Source organism: Sus scrofa, chromosome 13, assembly GCF_000003025.6.
Source record: "Sus scrofa isolate TJ Tabasco breed Duroc chromosome 13, Sscrofa11.1, whole genome shotgun sequence".
NCBI classification, from domain to species: Eukaryota; Metazoa; Chordata; class Mammalia; order Artiodactyla; family Suidae; genus Sus; species Sus scrofa.
Window position 1 is genome coordinate 127931910 of NC_010455.5, and position 17477 is coordinate 127949386.

A 17477-nucleotide genomic window follows, 5' to 3' on the forward strand; every position below is an offset into this window, starting at 1 on the left:
CTGGCACAGAGTCAGGACTTCAAGAAAGCACATGAGACTGTCTAGTGGAGTGGTTAAGGTCAAGAAACCTTTCTCAGTATTCATTTCAGAGTCCCTTCTTGTGGGCTTGTGGGCTTGTGGCCTTGGACAAGATGCAGCTCTTCTCTGTCTCATTTATAAACTGAGCTAATGATAGTACCTTATAGATTATTTGAAAATTAAATAACATGCAAGTGTCTGCTGCATTGTAAGCACAGGCTATATAAATGCTTGATGAATACATTATATAAGAAAAAAATTAAATGCCCTGGAATATATTTAATGATGTATATAATCAAATAATTGTTTTATTTCTGCTTCATACCATAAACTTTTAAATTTTTGGATTCTTTCCTTTTTGGTTTAGTAACAATCTTGAGAGCATGTACTGTGTGCCAGGTATTCAGAGACAGCTAATTTCTCAGGATCAATTTCTGTAAGTGATAACAATAAAGGGAATAACATGAACATTGCTACGGCTTCAATTATACTGTTATTTTACCTTGGGAAGTTGAACCTTCTGAGGGCAGGATAGCATCAGAGTTTTGCACTGCTGTCCACCTTTAGCTGGCGCCCAGAGAATGGCACCTCCTAGTTCCATTGTTAGTACACAAAGACCCTTCCTTCTTTCATGTCTTTTTCTCTCCTTCTCTATGACTGATTTTTTTTTTGGGGGGGGATCTCCCATTTCTTGAATAAATAGATTCCATTACATAATTAAGAGCGGAAGAAAAATCATGGAGATGGTAGTGAGCAAAGCATATGTGAAGAGAGGAGTCAAGTGGGTAGATGGGACAGGTGATGAAGGGCCTTGCCACCCTGGGAGAAATTGTGATGGACTACTAACAGAAGGATCTTGAACAAAGGCCTTGAGAGTCATTACGTAGAGCTCCTCAGGATGACCATAGGTACTACTATCTAGAGCGGGAGAGGATGTCTCAGGGCTCTTGCAGAAATCTGGAGAAACGGAAGTGAATGAAAAGAGGTAATTCTTTTTGAGATTGTTTGCTTCTATAGTGATTATTTCATTCATTCACTCACTCAGTGAATACTGAATGCCTACTTTGTGCCAGGCACTGTGCTAGGCACACTGGGTATACACCAGTGGAAAATATAGATTCGGTCTTGCTGTCATGACCAGATGTTTGATCCCATGCCTGTCTCTTGTGGTGGAGCGGGAGCTCCAGACCACCTAGATCCTGTCTGTTTCTTCCTGTCGCACTCTGGTCTTGGCACACGGTGGCGGCGCAAATCCTGCGGCTGGACTGATTCACTCACAGCCTTGGTGCAGCTAGAGAGCTAAAATACACAGAGCCAGGAAGAAAAGGCAGGGTGGCAGCGATCTCAACTGTGAGACCAGGATCTTGCAATGAGCTGTGCGCAAATGTGCTGCTCCTTGTAGAGCGGGGCGGGGCAGCGAGGGACGCATCGCCCCAGAGCCCATGGCATCGTGCCAAACTGCTTGACCCACGCTCTTGCTCCCCGCGCGGTCCAGTGGGCTCAGTCGGTGGCCGACGCCGAAGGGCCTAGCTCAGCCTGGGGTCTGCGGGCAGCCGGCCTGGCACGGCTCCTCCTCGCCGCGGGCGGGGCTGCCCTCGGTGCCGCCCCGCGGCCTCTGAGCTGGGAAGCCCTGAGAGCTGGTGGCTGGCCAGCGGAGGCGGCGGGTGGAGCCCGAGCAGCGCGGCGGCGGCCAATCGCGCCGCGCCGGGGGAGGAGCCCCAAAGGGGGAAAAAAGAAAGTGCGGCGGAAAGTAAGAGGCTCATTGCGGGAAGACTGGCCAGATCGGGGTACCCCGGGCTCTGCTTTGGTCAGGCGCACGGAAAGAGGCGGTGCTGGGTGATCCTGCACGCACACCCGCCGCCTTCGCCGCGCTTGCTCTGCTTCTCAAGTAAGGTAAGCCTTTGGCGGCGACGAAGACTTGGGGGACAGAATTTCTGGGTGGGAAGAGTCTTACAGATCGTCTGCTACAACCCTATTTCCTAGAAGGGCAAACTGAGGCACAGAGCGAGGCAGCGGCTGGGACTGGTCTCACAGCTAGTTACTGCTGTGACCAAGACTTGAACCCTCTGTCCGGAGCCCCATCTTTGCTTTGTAGGCATTGAAGGAACGCAGTTGCGGGACGGCTGAGCGTCGCAGCACCCCTCTCCCAGCTCTTTAAGGGATTTATCCTGGTGTACCCACGCCTTGGTTTCTCCAGAGTGCTGCTATGAATGGCGAGGATTGAAGGGGGCAGTGTGCCCCAGCGTGCCCACTCGGTATCATGTCGCTTCCAGCCTAGACCAGTGATAGCCTGGGTAAAGGCTGTTTGCAGCTTTGCTGCTTCCCTTGACCTGTTTTCTGAGGCCCGCTAAGGGTGTTCATCAGACCCCTGGAGGAGTCGTTACCGTGGAGAGGTGAGGGACGCCCGGGCGCCCGTCACCTCTTTTGGTACAGTGCTCTCTCCAGCCCTGGAGGAAGCAGGGCAGGTGGTCCTGTGGGAGGTAGATGCTTTTCTTGTAGGAATAGCTGACCTCACGGAGCTAGAGCCCCTCTCACTTCTAATTCCTGGGAGGGAACATGGAAGCCTAGTTAAAGAGAAAAATCACAAACTTCTGCCGTTTCCTTTAAGAGCCTGTCCCTAGCCTGTCTTGCCTCCACCCCCTGGTTGTGAAATTGTGAAATAGAGCTCTGCTCCACTGATCTCAGGTTAGCTACCAGCTGAGAAGGAGGATTTTCCTGACTTTGACTCCAGCTCTGCTGTGTTTTAGCTATGTGAACTTGAGCAAGTTATCCTTATCCAATCTTTCTGATACTCAGTTTTATCTTGTTTTGTTTTGTTTTCCCAGCCCTAAAATGGAGATTATAAGGGTCACATCGAGTCCTTGGGGCACTTGGGAGGATGAAATAGGATCATTCAAATAACATGGCTAGCACAGTGGCTGGCCTGGCACCTGGTCAGCTGGACATTGATGGTAGCACTTGTAAATATTGTTACATAGTAACCCTGGAGACAGTAGGTTTTTAGAAAGCTGATTTTTCAGGTAGAGTGACTTTTCTTTTTCCTTTTTTTCTTTCTTTTTCTATTAACCTGAATGTCATGGTGTTTTCTTCTTTGGGATGGCTCTTTTATAGTGTTTTCTGAATGCCCTCTACATATGACTTTGATCCTGGATGCTTGACTTGGAATGTAAAATGTTTCTCAGTAATGCCAATTCCCTGCTAGTTTTTAGGCCAAGCCTCAGGTCTATGAAACTTTGATCTCAGGCATCCTTTATTGGCAAAGAGGGTCTTGAATTTGATGAGAGGTAGGGAGACAAGAGAAAAAGTTGGAAGTTCCATCGATGTTACAGACTATTCTAAACCTTTTATTCCCTGCTGTCTCAGGTCAGAGAAGCAGCTTTATAGTTTTCATCTAGCATAGGAAAACAACAAGATTCCCATGTATTTCTTTTGGATTATAAGTGATGCTGCTAAATTCAGTCCCTTCTGAACACAAAATTACCTTATTGAAACACAAACATCCACATGTGCCCACAGTCATCCTCCTTTATTCTTGGTATTATTGGTATTTTAAAATGAAGTAGTATTCCTTATATGACTCCCACCTGACTCATAGCAATTGATTTTATTCCTGATTGACTTCATACAATTACTTATTGTTATCTCCTAGTTATTCTGTAAGTCTCTGAACTGAGCATCCAGTATTTATAGTTGTCTGCCTGCTTCATAGTCCATCACATATGCCTGTGTTATTGATGTATGCAGGGCAGGGGTGTGATACATCTTGAGGAAGGAAAGGGTTCGGTGGTACTCTCTAAGGGACCTCCGCCACCAAGCTTTGCAGAGGGTGGGATCACCTGCTTCCATCAGCCTGTTCCGTGTGCATGCATTGTGATGAGCTGGCCAGGATACATCTGAACGCGTGCCTGGAGAGACTGGAGACTTGCGGGGAAAAAGAAAATGTTCAAAATAAGGTCAGAACAAGGGGATGGGAGATTGAAAGCTAATTCCTTTTTGTTCTGATTCTTTAAAGAAAGGATACTCAGCTATACCTTTCCTCCTTATTGAGATTATTTATTACCAAACCCATATATGTGTATACATAGGTATAAAACTTTTAAATTTCCAGTGTAGTCCATATATATTATCTTCCTTACTACTTGCAATAGCCTTGAAAGAAGGACATGGTGGACATATTAATAGTGGAACGATAATATAATAATATGATAAAGTGTGAAAAAACTGGTTTTGTGGTCAAGTTCAAACTCCAGCTCTAATTCCTATGTGGCTGGGTGATACTAAGCATTTATTTCACCATTTAGAGCTTCTGTTTCATCCAATTCTAAAGTGAAAAAAAATGCCTGCACCAAGGTTTCATGTGAGAATTAAATTAAATGGATGGATGTAAAGTCCAGGGAGTGAGTAGGTACTCATGAAATTATCTCTCTTCTTAGTTGATCTCAATTTATTGAGAAGAAAATTGAGTAAGAGTCAGAGAAATGAGTGTGTTGCCAAAGGTCACGTGTAGTAAGTTGCAGGCTTGGAAATACAGTTCACATCTTTTGACTTCCAGTTAAGGGCTTTTCCCGTCTCTCTCCAATGAGATCTTTAACAGTCTACATCAGCTGTTATGTTGACCTTATTTATTTGGTGATCCTTTCTGTCCTGAAGAGGATTTTTCCTTGCTAAGAAAACTATGCTCTCTAGAGTTTAGTGGCGCCAGTCTCAAGAGAGGAAGTCTCAAAGTGATGATCTCTAAGGCATCCTTCGTACTCATGTGTTTGACGTAATGCACCTTGAATTCCTAGGAGGAAGGGTACTATGAAGACGTAAAGTTCAGAATTATGTCCTGTTTTTCTTCCTGTTCCGAGTGGTTTCTCTTTCTGCCACCCTTGTGCTAATATGCAGGATGTTAAGAAGATTGAGAAACAAAGGCCCTGAGTGACCATAGGATTTTTCTCTTCTTTTTCCAATTCTGAGGGTAAGGGGTGGAATCTAGTGAATAGTATGCAGAGGCCACATTTGCAGAAAGACCACCCCTGGCTGGTGATGTTGATCACTGGTCTGGAGTTTCAGTCCTCCTTGTGGAAACTGATGGCTTCAGGCTTCTGTAGGGAAAAATGAACAGATCTGTTTCTGGCCTAGGCAATGGGGCCATTTATCTGTTGAGACTCCCCACAGGCCATCAGGTTTCTGTGCTTTGCAGCAAGCAGACAGGCTTGCAAAATGCGGTTTGGGGAGAAGTCGTTGTGTTCCTTGCTTTTGGCATTTGGAAGCATATGTTTGCTTTTGCCAAAAGGTAGGCAGTCAGCATCATCTTACCTGGCAGAGTTAGAGAACCAGAATGTAGCTGGAGAAAATCAGAGGAAGAAGCGGAAGAGAAAAATAGAGGTTATCTCCAACACACATACACAGTTTCATTTGTTGCTCAACTTTGTCAGGCTTTTGCTGGTGACACAGATGTAGGGTCTGGTGAGTCACTATTGCTTGGCCTGTAAAATATTAAAGAGAGCCCCCTACTGTGCTCTGCTCATTTTGGAAATTGTTCCGTGGGAGAAAGAAAAACCCCAAAGGACAGAAAGGTTACAGAATATTCAGTACCTGATATTTGGGGGATTAAATCAGGTTAGCTACTCATTTGCTTTTTCTTTTTCTTTTTTTTCCTTCTTGAAAGTGGAATGCATGGTTTATACCAACAGGCTGTTAGAAGACCTCCCTCTGGCCTGTGCGCTGACCAGCTCTGGCAGTGCAGCAGTGGCAGTGGCAGAGTGCAGTTTTAGAGTCTGGAGGGTACCTGAGGCAAGTTATTATTCTGAGAGGAGCCTCAGTCTCCTCGGCTGGGAAATAGGAATGCAGACTCTGACCTAGAAGCTTGAGTCTGCCTCAGCCCCTGAATCATAGAGGTGGTCAATAAACAGGAATTGTTTCTTCTTCCATCAGCTCTTAAGACGTATTAGTTTGTTCAGTTGTAAAAAATCAAAAGTTAATAGCCATCCTTTACTGAACTCCATCATGGCTTGCACTGCATACTTTACCTATATCACTCATTCAGTCCTTGCAGTCATCCTGTACATTGTTAGAGGCAACCGAGACTCAGGTTAAAGAGCAGGACCTTGTCACATAGCACAAAGAAAGCACTGATGCTGAGTCGCAGCTCGGCCTTTCATTGTAGAGCTAAGAAAGACCTGAAATTGTGCAGCCTCTGGACTAGAACTGAGGACCTGAACTGGGACCCATGACCCACCCATCCCCCCTGTCTTTCTGATCCTGGTATTAACTTGCCTGTGACTGGGAAGTCTCTTTACCTTTGGGCCTGAAGTGTGAGGGAGCTGGTCCAGTTGATCTCCAAGGTTCTTCTGCTACACAACAGTGTTATTTTTCTTTGATTCCTTTCTTTCCTTCCTTCCTTCCTTCCTTCTTTCCCTCCCTCCCTCTCTCTCTCTCCCTCCCTCCCTCCCTCCTTCCCTCCCTCTCTCTCCTCCCTCCCTCCCTCCTTCCCTCCTCTCTCTCCCTCCCTCTTTCTCTCTTTCTCTTTCTTTCTTTCTTTCTTTCTTTCTTTCTTTCTTTTTCTCTCTCTCTCTCTTTCTCTCTCTTTCTTTCTTTCTCTCTCTCTCTCTCTCTTCTTTCTTTCTTTCTTTCCTTCCTTCCTCTTTTTATAGCTCCTTCTTTGTCCTAGGGAATTTACCGGGCCAGGGGTTGAATCTGAGCTGCAGCTGAGGCCTACGCCACAGCCACAGCCACACAGGATCCAAGCTGCATCTGTGACCTATGCCTCAGTTTGGGGCAACACGGGATCTTTAACCCACTGAATGAGGCCAGAGAATTGAACCCGCATCCACATGGGCACTATGTTGGATTCTTTAACCTACTGAGTCATACTGGGAATGCCTCTTTGATTCCTTTAAACTCTGAAATTCTATCAACACACCTACCTCTCCAAAAAAGTCAAAGCTAAAAAGGAAAAGGGGACTAAAGAGAAAATATCCTGATTGTTTTATACCAAGAAATCTATTTTCTGGTTAAACAGAGGAGGGCAAGATAAATCAGCATTCATTGATGTATGTACTTCTGTCATTTCTTAGGAATAAAAATGGCTCTCTTGTATATTATTATCTGCCTTTTACAGAGGAGAATTGAGGGTCTGAGAGACTCAAAGAATTGCCCACAGTTATCCAATTAATGAGAATTAGTATGGTGTGTGCCCAAGCCTAAACAAAGCTGTTTGGTCTAGTGTCCCATGTTGACTAGACACTATACCATAAGACTTGAGGACTTGTACAATTAGATTCATAAAAGTCCTCTCCCTGTGTCCTCATTGCCACACTACCTCATTGCTACCTTCTTTTCCCCCTTTTGTTCCCAAACCTGCTGCTCAAAACCTCGCTTGATCCTTCCCAGTCTTTGAGGCCCCTTTAAATGCTTATAATATCTTCTTTTAATCTCTACTGCGATTTTTTAAAAATTACTTTTTCTTGGGAGTTCCTTTGTGGCTTAGCAGTAATAAACTTGACTAGTATTCTTGAGGATGCAGGTTCGATCTCTGGCCTCGCTCAGTGGGTTGAGTGGCTGGAGTTGCTATGAGATGTGGTGTAGGTCTCTGAAACAGCTTGGATCCCATGTTGCTGTGACTGTGGCATAGGTCCGCAGCTGCAGCTCTGATTGGACCTCTATGCTGGCCACACATGCAGCCGTAAAAAACAAAAAAGAATTAAAAAATAAAAAATTCCTTTTTTTTTTTTTTAAACGGTTGGCCAATAATTTGTCCCTTTGTGTTCTTGTCCAAGTCCCTGATTAGCACCCAAGCAGCTGAGGGTGTGGGTTATCCTGCCCATGCCTAGCACAGTGCCTGTACTTAAAGGGTACAGGTTAAATAGATGATGGATTCATGCTGTGTCAGGTATGCACAGTATTGGCTTTCTAGTTTTCTCAAACTTTATTATATCATTAATTATTTCAAAGGCTGTCTCTAGACTAATAAGGTAACTTCAATTTTTTTCTTAATTTTGTGGCCACAAAATCAGACAAATGATAAGGAGTTACAGACTAATAAGGTTGAACATCACGGCTCAATAATGGAAAAGAAGACTCTCCCCCCCCCCCAAAAAATACAGGGCATTCTGCAGCAAACACAGTGAAGGATGACACTGAAGTTCATGCTTGCATATATTGACAGCAAGGCCAGTGTCAAGTGTCATAAATAAATTACCTGAAAGGAGGTAGGACGTTTCCAGGGAAGTGGGCAGCTGCGATGAGCTTCGATCTCGATTTTAAAAAGCAGTGAAGAATTTATACCAGTCCAGCTATTATTTGATATAACTGGACATAAGGACAGGTGACCTTTTATGTCTAGTTTATATGGAGGAGATGCCTGTGGTTTCTTCCTGTCTGGCACATAAGTCCTTATGATTGCACTGGCTTCTTCTCTTCCCAATCAGAAGGCCACAGAAAAGGGATTCAGTCATTTTATAAACTCTTGTATCTGAAAATGTTCATTTCATAGATAACACAGTTCCTTAAGCCAGCTTTGGGTTGCTGCTATGGTGCCCTAAAATTGTGGTTGTGTCCTAACTGTGGACTTTAGCATCAGACCAGCTTTCTGGGATTTGGCATTGGACCAGCTATTTGGTCTGTCTCTGCTTTATTCTCATCATCTGTCAAGGGGCTAATAAAACCCATTTCATCAGGCTTTGGGTAGGTGTCAGTCAGATGCCAAAACATTTGTTAAGAGCCTGGCACATGGGAGTTTTAACCTTCCTTATGATTAACAACTACAGTGATACTCATTTGCATGCCCAGATCAATATTGGATTAGAAAGTAGAAGATCTAGGTTCAAATGAATAGCTTTTGGTTTTCATAGAATTTTTTTTTTTTTTTGTCTTTTGTCTTTTTTTTTAGGGCCACACCCACAGCATATGGAGGTGCCAAGGCTAGGGGCCTATGCCATAGCCACAGCAATGCCAGATCCGAGCCATGTCTGTGACCTACAACCATAGCTCATGGCAACGCTGGACCCTTAACCCACTGAGTGAGGCCAGGGATCGAACCCACAACCTCATGGTTCCTAGTCGAATTCGTTTCTCTGTGCCACAATGGGAACTCTGGTTTCATAGAATTTTAGGCTCTCAGAGTGCTTGTTATTATATATACATATGCACACAGTTTTTGTTTGTTTGCTTGTTTTTCTTACAGTAACCTAAGGTAATCAAAGTAAATGTGCTCAACAAATTTTACATCTAGAGTCTGGGAGATTACATATTTGCTAAGGCCACATAGCCACAAAGCTGGGTCTTGGACCCTAGCTTTCTAACTCCAAGTTTATGCTTTTTCTCCTCAGTCCTTTTTCTCCTCAGCAGTCCTGGTACCGGTTAGTTGCTTTTCCTTATCCCAGTCTTTTTTCTCAATTCTAGAAGGAAGAATGTGAACAGGGTGCTCTCTAAGGCATGGGATTCTATGAATCTGTACCTATGGAGTCATGGCTTAGGAGACAGTATGGAAGGCTTGGAGTAGACCCACACTCTTGGTTCCACAGAGGCATCCACAAGTCATGGCACGTGGAGTATCATACAACCCAGATCACCCGGCAGCCTCTTTGGCCTCAATGAGAATCGCAAGTGAGGACTGTACCAGGAGACAGATTCATGAAGTCACCTCCTATGTCCTTAAGGATGAGAGTCTGCCATGTTCCCATGACCTGCAAACTGTTTTCTCTCTCTGGATTCAGGTTTGGGCATGGGAGGAGTAAACAGATAGCTGGATTAGGCACACTGACATTTATTTTTTGGGAAATAAAAAGAGTGTGTGTGTGTGTGTGTGTGTGTGTGTGTGTGTATCAAGCTCTGTATCACCATTAATCACCATAATCTTTGACAAAGAAATAAAGGAATCAAATATTTGGCTTTAATTAGGATTTTAGCATTATGAGTACATATTTCTACTTTTCTTTTGAGCTGAGTGCCTGTGGAAGAAGTTTAGCTCTCACTGAAATAGATAGAGAAGTTGTTTCAACTTATAGAAATGATGGACACGAGCACTTTTCTGGAAGCTTAGACTTTAGTTTTCCCATTACAGTGTGAGGCAGTGGCAGGGTTGAGGGTTGAATGGATAAAGTGTGTAGTGAAAAGAGGGCTGGCTTTGGAGTCAGAGCTGGGTTTGAATCCTAGATACTGCTTGTTCACCTGTCTAGACTTAAGTTTCCTTGTCTGTGAACCAGTAATAGGCATGTTCTTGTTATCTCCTGGTTAGATAGACACCTGTATCTATATATTTCCTTAAAATAGGATTAAATATATTAAGTCCCTGGCACTCAATACCTGGCCCCTAAAAGGCGCGCAGTTATTCATTTCTCCATCTTCATTCAGCACTGCTGTTGACTCCGAAGCCTCCGTTTTTGGATGAAACTCAGATGGGAAGGGGGCGTATATCAAATAGATGCTTCAGCCGGTCTGAGAAAACCTTTCCCAGTTTGGCAAAGGGTGAAGATGGTAAGGGATAGGAAGGGAAGGTGATATTTGCCTTAAAACAGCTGGAAAGCTTTCAAGTGGAGGAGGAATTAGACTGGTGATTAATTGTATAGTATGGGCCATCTACATCTAAATCATATGGATAGTTTGCAGCAGCAACCCCGCCGAGTAATTATGCTGCGAGCCACACAGGGAAGTCGGATAGTTTGTTAAAGGAGCAGATTCCCAGGGCCTTTGTACTGAAGTCTGGAAATCACTAGATTAGAATTTTCTGGATTGAGAAGCAATATATTGTAGGGGTTTGAAGTTTTTTTTAACATAGGCTCAAATTCTGACTCTGCGTAACACAGGGCAAGTTATTTAACTTCGCTGTCTACAGTGAGAGAAGCACAATATGTTCCTTATGGGGTTGTTGTGAGAACTAAAGTTAATACCTATGAAGTGCCCAGAAGAGTGAATGGCACAAGTAACCATCCATTATTTCACTCAGTGTATGAGCCAGTCTTTAAAATACCTTGCAAGGCCCAGTATGATTTGCATTCTGTTTCCTCTCTGACCCAATCTCCCGGATAACCGCATGGCTACCTCCTTCATCTCCTTGAAGCCTTTGCTCAGCACCTTCTCAGTGAAGGCGACTTTGATTGCTTTATGTGAAATCACCCTTCATCCTGCTTCCCATCTCCACCCCTGGCATTCCCAATCTCGCTTACCCTGCTCAACTTTTTCTTTTGTTCAGAGCAGCTGTCACCGAATCAACTTCCACATACTATTTTATTAATTTTTCTTCTGTCTACTGTTTAGTGTTTCATTTATCCCCATTAGAACGTAAAACCCACCAGGTTAGAGACCTTTGTTTTGCTTACCACTGTATCCTAGGTGTCCAAAAGAGTGTCTTAGCAAATACCATCTGCCCAATCATGAGTAACTTATGAATAAATAAATGTAAAGATGTTAGCATAATTTATCCCCAAGGAATAGAAAGAAATAGATGGAGCTGGATAAGGAAATGTATTGTATGTTGAAATAAAAACCTTGTTATGTACATATCCACACATATATGTACACACATACACACACTTGTGTACATATATATTTAGAATATTGAGTATATATTTAATGATTTTTATTTTTTCCCATTATAGTTGATTTACAGTATTCTGACAATTTTCTACTATACAACAAAGTGACCCAGTCACACACACACACACACACACAAATATATATATATATATATATATACACACACACACATACACATTCTTTTTCTCACATTATCCTACATCATCTTCCATCACCAGTGACTAGATATAGGTCTCTGTGTTATACAGCAAGATCTCATTGCTTATCCACTCCAAATGCAGTAGTTTGCGTCTCTCAACCCCAAGCTCCTAGTGACTGTATATTTAGAATATTGGAATATAAATTGGTATGTAAGTATATGTCTGTGTGTATATACATATATTTAGAAGTTATCCAAAATTGCCTTGGGAAGTAGAGGTGTTGAGGTGATTCCTTGCTGTTAGCAGTACTATAAGAACAGTTTGGGAGGTTCCCATTGTAGCTCAGAGGTAAAAAAACCTGACTAGTACCCTTGAGGACTTGGGTTCAATTCCTGGCCTCGCTCAGTGGGTTAAGGATCTGGCATTGTCCTGAGCTGCGCTATAGGTTAAAGACACAGCTTGGATCCCTTCTTGCTGTGGCTGTGGCCTAGGCCGGCAGCTGAGGCTTGGATTTGACCCCTAGCCTGGGAACTTCCATATGCTGCAGGTGCGGGCCTAAAAAGCAAAAGCAAAAAAAAAAAAAAAAATGGTTTGGGAGAAACTTGTATATAAAATCTGTATGTATGAGTAAACAGACAACAGACAAGTAAACAGAAGAAATGCAAGTGATTTCAGGATAAGAAATAAGGGTCTCGGATTAAAATAAGGACAACAATCTTGGAGGGCTGTGGAGGAGGGGCAGTTTTAAATAAATAGTCAGGGATGATACCTCTGGGAAGGTGAGGTTTGAGCTAAGAAAAGAGCCTGAGAAGGAGCCGGAATCCATCTGGCCATGATTGAAGTGGCAGGGGCCAGGAGAGAAGGGCTGAGAATTAGGATCTAACATAAGCAGGCGCTAGATCAGACTGACCTTACCAGCCAGGGTAAGGAGTTTGGATTTTATGCAAAAGGCAGCAGGGAGTCACTGAAAGGAATAGAGGAGGAGGTAACCACGTTTGACAGACTTGGAACCTCAGCTAGAGAGTAAGGAAAATGGGGGAATTTATTTATAAGATGAAGAGAGAAACTGCTCTGACCTCATGTAGGCTCCTACAAACAAATGAGAAGACAACTTAGTTTCACTGAAGGGTCATTCACAGCTCTTCTTTGCCATTGGAATATCCACCAGAGCCAAAAAAAAAAAAAAAAAAAAAAAAAAGAAAGAAAGAAAAGGAAAAAGAAAAAAAAAAAAGGCAGGGGTTAAATAGGCAGAATCAGATTCTTTTTATTTTTCTCAAATGATAGTCATTATTTTTTCCAAATACTCTAAGTAACGGATGGAAATGTATGAACTGTTGCTCATTTCAATGCAGACGGAAATTTTACAGTCCTGTGTAGCTGTTTTATGTAATTGGTCCCCAAAACACTGGACCTAGAGCTATTTCCTTACGAGAACGTAGGTAACATTTTCTGAAATCTGCCGTTATGAAGAGTGAGCATGTGAAAGGCAAATTTAACTCCATATGAGGTCGATTTCTTCTTTCTGGCTCTAAAAGTCTAAATGGCACCTAATTCTTTTCTTAAGAAGTACAGTTCCTTCACGAAGTCTTTACTGACTCACACATACGTAGTCTCATACATGCCTCCTGGTAATATAAGCTTTTCAAATGTTAGCTTGTCAAAAATCTCAGAATGAGTTTTTGAAGCAGGTCCTGATATACTCATCACTACTTTATAGAAGAGAAAACTGAAGCCAAAGTTACAGAGTTAGTCAGCAGAAGAGTCAGACTTTGAACTTGGGCAAGTTTACCACACCATACTGCCCTTTGATTGTAAGAAGTGACCCTGAATATTTTATTTATCTCCACTTGTCCACTTCCATAGGGTGCCTCCTATGGAAGAATAGTTCAATAAATGTATTGAATTAGTGAATAAATGTGTGACCGATTCTTTCAAACTGGGATATGTCATTAGTGTACAGTGGTAAAAATTGTGGGTTTTAGGCTCAGACAACCTGGGCAGGGTAATGCTACTTACTATCTCTGGGATATTGTAAAATTACTTCTTCTCTCTAAACCTGTGTCATCGTTTGTGTTGTTGGCGTAAGGATATAGAAATGATTTAGGATTAAATATGTTTATAGAGTGCTTAGCAGAGTGCCTGCAACATAATTAGTGCTCAGTCCATTTGAGCTGTTTTTATTATTTTTTTGAATTAAAATAACCTCTCCAAACATGCCTACACTTAGGTACTCAAGCAGTTTTTCAGTTATGCTAGTGTTATTAATTTTCTTTAAAAATCAAAGCCAGAGTTCCCGTCGTGGCTCAGTATCCATGAGGATGAACCTAACTAGTATCCATGAGGACACAGGTTTGATCCCTGGCTTCGCTCAGTGGGTTAAAGATCCGGCTTGCTGTGAGCTGTGGTGTAGGTCGCAGATGTGGCTTAGATCCTGTTTGCTATGGCTGTGGCATAGGCTGGTGGCTGCAGCTTCGATTTGACCCCTAGCCATGTGCTATGGGTGCGGCCCTAAAAAGACAAAAGACCAAAAAAAAAAAAAAAAAAAAAAAGAAAATCAAAGCCAAAGATCCAACCATATAATCAGCGATGTTAATTTTGTCCCAGAACCTATTCGGCACTTGGCCTTCTGTAGGTGGAAAGGTCAGTCCTAGGGAACAAGACAGGGGGGAGGTGCTGTAGGACTGCCCTGTTTCTCTGCTCTGAACATCTGACATACCTTCAGGCAATACTCCTAACTCTGCCCAACCTTCTCCCCAGCCAAACCTGGCTCGCTGAAACATTATTTTATATTCTAATGATGGCCCCAGAGCATTCTGGGTGACAAAGGAAAAAACAGCTGAAGACTCAGATTTTGCCCCAGATAACACTTCATGAGGCTGATTTACAGAGCTTACCGGAAGTTTTAAGAACTCTTGCGAATCATAATTACCAATATTGATCCCAATGCTTCTTGTGTGCCAGGAGTTGTGCTGAGTGCTTTATTTTCGTTATCGCATTCAATCCCATTTCATACTTAATGTGAATTTTAACTTCTAGTTGTAAACCAAGGGACAAATGAGAAAGTGCCACAGTTGCCTCCTTGCATGTACTAGAGGCTCAGATGATAAAAACAGATATTTCTTATTTGAGTTTTGCCACATTTTCTTCCAAAGCAAACTGTGTAGGGTCGTAACACCTTTAGAGTCTTCAGGGACCTTCCCTGCAGTGAAGAGGTGTTTGGCAGAGAAACGAGGCAAAGATTGTGTGGGGAAGGCAAGAAGCTTCATTCTATTTGACAGTTTATTTTGCCCTGGAAGAAACTAGTAACAATGAACTCAGTCCTATTTTGTCAGTTACACTTACTACTTCTTTGTAAGAAACCAATATGGTGCTGATTTACAATGACATTTCTTTTTTCTGTATGGGATATTTGAAAGGTTTAATTTTTATTCTCCCCCATCTCTCAAGTTTGATGATTTCCTTGGAGGAAAGGCACACACACATGCTCATGAGCATGCACACACACAGATACACACACACGTGTGTGTGCAAGAGAACGCTGCCTGAGTCATGGTTACACTCGCTGTATATTTGCTGAGTAGATGCATGACAGAATACCAATAAACAACTTTTTTTTTTCTGAGAATGAGAGCTGCTAAGGGATTTTTTTTCTTAAATGTTGAGATTTCAATATGTAACTTTCTTTTAAAATTTTTGTTTTAAAAATAATTTCAGAAGGAGATTATTCCAGAGTATGTAGCATTACTTAATCTTGGTGATTCAGGACAGGTTATTGGAGTGGACTGTAATTCCTCTAGAATTTATTAAGGTGAGATCATTTATCCATATACTCAATGGCCCCAGACTGGTATACTTTTAAATTTGTGTAATCTGATTTTTGTAAATTTTCTGTCTGCTTTCTCTTTCATTCTGTTATTACTTCTTGCTTTCATCCTATCTTGCTCTAGCAGGTTTCTCTTTATTTGACATAAAATTAGCTGATTCTGCTTTACTAGAGAGGAGGGAGCCAGCTAACGAGTTTTATTAGACCCATGTATAAGGTAAGGATAAACAAATAAACAGCATTGGTTCAGATTGGAGAGGGGCTTCTTGAAAGGAAGAGAATGAAAAGGCAAAGGGGCTATAGACATAGTCTCCATGTAAGTGAGGCTACGCCATACACAGTAGCAATGGGTCTCCATTACCTGTGTTATTAAAGGTGGCCTGAATAATTCATTTACTTTTCTGGACACTAAGCATTTTCTTGAGAGCCTTCTGTTGTTATGACACTGGTGAGATTTGGAAATTGAAATGCAGTCACACAAACACAGCCCTTGAAGAATAAGAATCTATAGATCGTTAGGAAAGGTGCATAATGGGTTGAAATACAACTTGTATACTAGATGGATTAGTCTAGGAATATAGAACAAAACTTCTAAAAAGGAAGATAGGTGGTAAAATGTTTTGGTATTTCAAAGGAAGAGACGAGTGTATCAGTCAGGAAGGGGTTTATGAGGAAGTGATGTTTGAAATGAATCTGGAAGTGATGGACAGGTAGGTTTTGGACCCAGAGAGATTGGTGGGAAGGAGGAGCATGTGAGTTAGAGTCCGACCAGGGGAGCAGCAATGAAATGGATGGATGATATAGAATATGGAATTTATCATAGGAATTATTGGTCTTACCATTGTAGGAGAAGCTGGACAGCTAAAGTCTAAAAGAGGACAGTTGAGAGATCAAAAAAAGTCACTCAAGACCCTAAAAAGGAGCTGGTGAAGAAGTCTGTTGCCTCTGCCTGTGGTGGGCAGGCATAGAGGAAGAAATGTAGAGCATGAAGTGGAAGAGAGCAACCTGGACTCCATGGGGACAAACTCTAACCCTTAACTATCTCTCAGTGTATTTAACCATACCGTGTTGGTGGCCTACAGAAGGAGCTGGTGCTCTTAGTCATGGAGCTTCATACCTACCTGGCCATGGTGAAGTTGGTGGAGGGGATCTGGCAGGTGCCAAAGTAGCAGTGGTCCTGTCTGCTGCCCCCTACCTGGGAGGTGAGTCAGCAGGTCGGCAGTAATGTGCATGAGATGCCCTGGTACCCAGGTGCCTAGAAAGACCCTTCCAAAGCAATTGCTACAGTTTCACTTCTCCCACCAAGTCTCATGCAAATTTTCCTGTGACCAGTCCTAACTAGGAGCGAGAGAGGGGGGACTGTGAAAAACATAATTCCAGTTGAATGAAATTGACCCAGTGAAAAGCCACAAGTGATACTACAGATAATAAAAACAAAACGAAGGAGTGAGGTGGGCACCTTGTTTGAGGAGACCCCAGTTTGATCAGGAGATGGTATATGAGCACTGGATCATTGAAGATCAGACTTGAAAAAGGTGAGCAGAGGAGTTCCTGATGTGGCTCAGTGGGTTAGGGGCCTGAAGCTGTCTCCTTGAGGATGCAGGTTGGATCCCTGGCCTCGCTCAGTATGTTAAGGATCTGGTGCTGGTGCAAGCTGCAGCATAAGTCACAGAGGCGGCTTGGATCTAATGTTTCCGTGACTGTGGCATAGGCCTCAGGTACGGAACTGTAGCCCTAGGAACTTTCATATAACACAGGTGTGGCCATTAAAAAAATAAAAATAAAAAAGTGAGCAGAGGCTTAGTTTGAAGACCTTATATACCCTGTTGAGAAATTTCTGTTTAATCCTGTAAGGCAGGGAGAAGCAGTGAATATTCTTCAGCAAGGGTGGAGTATTATCAGACCTGTGTTTTAGACTGGTCTGGCAGTGGGTGTCAGGTCATGGGAGTTTAGAAGGGGAATAGGTGGGGCAATTA

The 17477-nt window shown here is 42.8% G+C and overlaps 1 protein-coding gene across 2 annotated transcripts in view; it reads left to right on the forward strand.

The window, feature by feature from the left end:
• Positions 1330 to 17477, forward strand: part of IL1RAP (interleukin 1 receptor accessory protein) — a 138746-nt gene continuing 122598 nt past the window's right edge. Inside the window, exon 1 of one of the 2 annotated variants that reach the window (XM_005670069.3) lies at positions 1330 to 1911. The gene's annotated coding sequence lies outside the window, so the exon portion shown is untranslated. The remainder of the gene's footprint in view (positions 1912 to 17477) is intronic. The other variant, XM_005670066.3, reaches the window with a different exon arrangement.